A 5,028-nucleotide genomic window follows, 5' to 3' on the forward strand; every position below is an offset into this window, starting at 1 on the left:
CACCTCCCCGCCCCTTCCCCCCCTGGGCTTTACAGAACGGCCCCACGTGCGCCGCCCTCACGTGTCACAACAGCGCGTGCCCGGCCGCCCGCCTGCCAGGGGCGGTGCGTGGGTCCCGCTCATGCAAATATGGAGGCGCCAGGACCAATGGGGGCGCGCCTCTCCCCTGAGGGTGGGGTCACGCGGTGGGCGGGGCGTCCGTTCCCGCCGGGGCACCGGGCTCGTCGCCAGAGGGCAAGGAGCAGCGGGGCGGGATGGCGGGGACCGAGGAGAGTCCTCAGTCTGCAGCCCCTAGGGAAGGGCTGTCCTCTGCCCTCACTGAGGTCACGCAGGACAGAGCAGGCAACGATAAGTGCGCATACTGGGCGCCTCCCTATCGCCCCGTTGCTCAGGGCACGCAGAGGTCTGCAGCTGCTCTTACAGCACCTGCCAACATGTCCATCAGTCTCCCCCCGCCCCTGCACTACACCCATGACAAGGACTAGCAGTCACTTGTGACAGATGCACTCAACCCCCCCCTTAGCCAAACCAGCAGCAGTTTGGGTACAGGCTCCAAAGGAGGTAAAGGCCTGAGCTGCAGCCAGGCCAAGAACTCCTCTGGGAAACCCACAGAGAAGCAGAGCAACAATGAGCACCGAGAAGTTGTGGGTACAAGGGGTCTCATCCGTACCTCTCCCGTTGTATGCAATTTGACTACGAGCCAACCACTTTATCCCATAAGTATGACAGCCTAAGTGAGCCGCCTTTGAGCTCTCCTTGCCAGGCAGCGTGGCTGCACAGCAATGATCTCCCCTTGAGCCAGGGTGCCTCTCAAGGTTACTCCTCAAAGCAATGACATCTTCTACCAACGACAGATTGCTGGATGAGCCCAATTTGAATTCTCCTTGGACAGCAACCAGACTGAATGCCAAGCAACTTTCTCCTTTAGCAGGGACACCTCTCAATGTTAAGAGATACTAGTTGTTTAGGTTAAATAAGCATTCAACAGAATGAATCACTTAGAGTTATGATGTTGTGTGATTTAGTATGCTGTTTGCTTAGCCTTACTTACATAGCATGAGTAGCCAGACTTGCTGAAGCCTGAGGCCACAAGCTGTAAATTTCCACTTAGGTTTGCCGAACGTGTACCTAGTTAGTCAAAACAGGGCCTCCCAAGCCAGCGTAAATCAGAAGATACAGAGACTTCAAGGCTACAACCATCAACAGCAGCTGCAACTAGACAAGATAACAGCCTGTCTGAAAACAGTGATGGAATCCAATGAGGAACAAGACAACCCCAGCCCCAAATATTACTGGAGTGAACCACTGCCTGTGTGTGTGGGGCAACAGTGTGTAAGGGTGTAATTGCCCAGGGATTTCTTTGGGTTGGCCCCTCTCCAGAGGCACCCAGCTCAAGCTGACCCTGCTGCTGTACCACTCTATTAAATTACTTATTTTTACAAAATCTGATGCCTGAGAGTCTGCTTCAGGAAACCTAGGGTTTGAACTTCACAGCGAACTAACACCAGATGACCACACAGAAGGTAAATGAAGTGGGAATAAGCATGATGAAACTTTGAAATCTTACCTAAGTGATATAAAGAATTGGGTGTACACATATAATCCTTTAGCTATAAACACATACAATCCTTTAGCTATAAACCATTGACCAAGTCTGGGACTAGGAGTGGATTCAGCCACACCTAGACTCCTCTCAGAAGGAGTTTAGAAAGCAACGGGGTCCTTTCTGAAGCTCATGGCTCAACAGGAGGGTCCCCCTTACCTTTTTGCATTTCCAGTCCCTGTGTAAATAATTCTAAATCGATTCTAACACAGTTTTCCCTCTGTTTCCTCCATGTAGTAATAGAGTGAACCTTGCCATCAAACTCTGTTAAGTCACACTTTTATCTAAACACTCATCCGTGACACCACTATACACCACGTGTTAATATCAGCTGTATAAATTGTCAAGGACAGTATTGCTTCTTTGAGGGGACCCTCAGCTGAAGAAAGATTATGTGATCCCTTCCCTTCAGAAAGTATCAAACACATAGTGGAGATAGAGGCTGCGCCTACAGCTGAAGCACCACCAAACAAAAAGCCTCAGCGCCATCCCCTTTGACCTACGGCGCAGCTGGAGACACTTGCTTCCTCTATCATCCTCAAGCTTCTCATGTTTCTAATAATAAAAAAAAAATAAAAACTAAGTTTTCAAGTTCCTTAGTTTCACGGCATTTTCAATGAAAATAAGTACAAAATTGTTCATTTTTTTCAAAGCTAGTTGAAACAGTCACTTCTGCTGCCAGTTATCTCTCAGCAGTCTCCTCTCGCCTGTGACTGGGACCCAGGGAGGGCAGCAGAACAGGCTGTCAAGGTCTCAGCAGCAACTTACGGGTGCAGAGACATGCCTTTTTAAAGACTACCCAACCCTATGTTTTCAGAAAGGTCTAGTAGAAAGGTTAAGAAATAGCTAGTCAGCTGGAAAACACAGGCACACGTAGCATGGTAAGTCATTTAAACATGATCTAAGAAAAAGAACATACAATAATATAACCATATGCACAACAAACATCCAAGCTAACTCTCTAGAAAAAAAACCAAACTCAGGCAGTCCCTAAGGAGACCTCTCTCCAAGGCAAGTTGTGTCGAGACTTCAGACCTGCTGGCTACAGAGACTCTGAAAAGAAACTGATGTAAAGCCAAAGGATATCTCTAGGAAAATAGTTAGCCTAATGAATGGTAAAATGCAATAAAATTAATTTCTTTCCATACTCCGCCAAGTATTTTGCTAAACTTAATCACAAACTTAATTGCAAATAATTTTTAAGAAATTGTTCTACAGACCTAAAACTCGTATTTTCACAACAAATCCTCATCAATTGACAGTGACTGATATTTTGTTGAGAGTTCGCAAAACAGTCTCAAAGAATCAAGGTCAGCTTGATCTGCTTCAGTTTGCAGTGAGAGTAAAGCACAATGGCACAGGAAAAAGAATGAGAACCTTTAGCCTGGTAGCCTGCAGGAAAAGGAATTTAAATATTTCCATTCCAAGCTGTGTATCACACAGCTTCTCTTTTCTCACAGCATTAACAGGCTACAACAGCCTGTAACAAACATGTTGACTGCCATTCACTAGATGAGTCCTGAGAGAAGTCACAGTTACTAAGTTTATGGTTCAGCTTTTCAAGGTCAGCATTTGGAATGGCTTTTAAATTTAAGCACAAATTTACAGTAATTGTCCAAGTAATTTTTCATCCTGACGTGCATGCAGCAAGCTCTTACCAGGTCCCATTTATCTAGCTACAAATGCTAGGTAAGCAGACAGAATATGGTTGTGATGTAATCTGGACACAGTATTGCTCTCCATCTTACATTTTTCGTTTACAACACACATTTGAAAATAGTTGATCTGCAGAATTGTTGGATAATATTTCAAATTGTGCTTGTAAACATTGAATTATTTCAAAAGGTAAAATGCTGTATCAGTATCTTTTGCTCAGATAGAAGTGGAACTTCTTCTTCAGCATTTCGCTGGTAGATTGAACATCATCTTGGTAAGAAAGACCATTGTATAACTTGATTTCCAATGTCTTACAGTCGAGGGAAGTCTTTTAACCTTTCTTGCTAAGCCTCAGTTCAGGAAAAGAAAAATTATTCTGAAGCCTTAAAGCTTAAGAACTGGAAGTTATTGATTTAATACTGAGCCTAAAATGTTAGCAATGTACAACTCAAGTAACCCTCCAATTAGTTTATCTTACTATGTCTGAGCACAAGGTAATTGCTTGCCTATGTTCATAAAGCTTCCTGTTAACGTTATTTTACAAGTCAGCAATTGTAGAACTCACCAGTCTCTAACCCAGGGCTATCTGCCTTCCCAGTATCTTCATGAGCAGTGCTATCAGTCATCTTTTTCCACTCTGCAGTAAAATTTTCCTCCACTCAGCTTGCAGAAATCTAGTAATTATCAGTTCTGACAGAAGTCAAGCTTTTTAAATCTTTCACAATACAGTTCTCACCCTCCCCTCACCAGAAAAACACAACACACACAAACTTTTTGGGTATTGTGAAATGTGGGGAATTCAGAAAGAACAGATCTCTTCCCATATCCCTCAGCTAACCCCTCGAGCCCCAGCAGATGCTGTTTCTCCCCAGCCTCATTTCCTCTCCCCAGGACTCACAGTCCCCTCACATGCAGGAGTTCCAACTAAGACCTAGTGCTCGGGGACTAAGAGAGCGCTGCCAACAGGGAACATCTCATTTCCAGTGCTCTCTTTTTCTTACAGCTTTCATAGAGAGGCTGTATATGTAGCAGCACCTCAAATCTGGGCAGGAAGCCAAGGGAATAAAGCTAAATATCAGTTCATATCACTACCTGTTTATTTTCACATCACATAAGCTTAGAATCACAACCACCACTGGTCTCTTCCTGTCATGCTAGAGCAGCAGGCAAGCTGCACAGCAGTCCTGTACTCTCTTAAATGAGCTTTGGCCACTGATAGTCCAGTTTTGATGTGGTTTAAGAAAAATAATTTGGGATAGGTGTTCTTTGTTCTACAGCATACTTACAAATAGAGGTCACAAAACAGCCTTCATGTAACAATACTTTTCTGATAGGAACTTCACCTACCTTCTCTCACTTCCCATTTTTTTTCTGCCATAGTGGAATATACAGCAAGGGTCAACAAGCCAAGCTTTCCTTACAGGTCAACAAGAAAGCCAAGCTTTCCTTACAGGCTGTTGCTATGGCTCTTGTAAGTCTGAAGTGCAATCTGTGTGAATTCCTGTTACATCAGACCCTGAGTAAAGACTAATTCGACTCCCAAGGGATACCAGTCTACAGATTTTCCTTAAGACCAGCAGCACGATGCAAAACAAGCAACTGAAAATTACAAGGGAGCCAAAGGTAGGGTGACAGATTTCAAGGCGATACTATTCTCTTTTTGTGACCAGTGTTTGCCCTGACTGAAATGCATGACATTTGAAGGTTCCGGCAATGATAAGGTAGTAAAGAACGACACAGTCGTCCTGTAACTCTCAAGCATGCTATAA

The sequence above is a fragment of the Nyctibius grandis genome, chromosome 1 (assembly GCF_013368605.1).
Source record: "Nyctibius grandis isolate bNycGra1 chromosome 1, bNycGra1.pri, whole genome shotgun sequence".
Taxonomy (NCBI): Eukaryota; Metazoa; Chordata; class Aves; order Nyctibiiformes; family Nyctibiidae; genus Nyctibius; species Nyctibius grandis.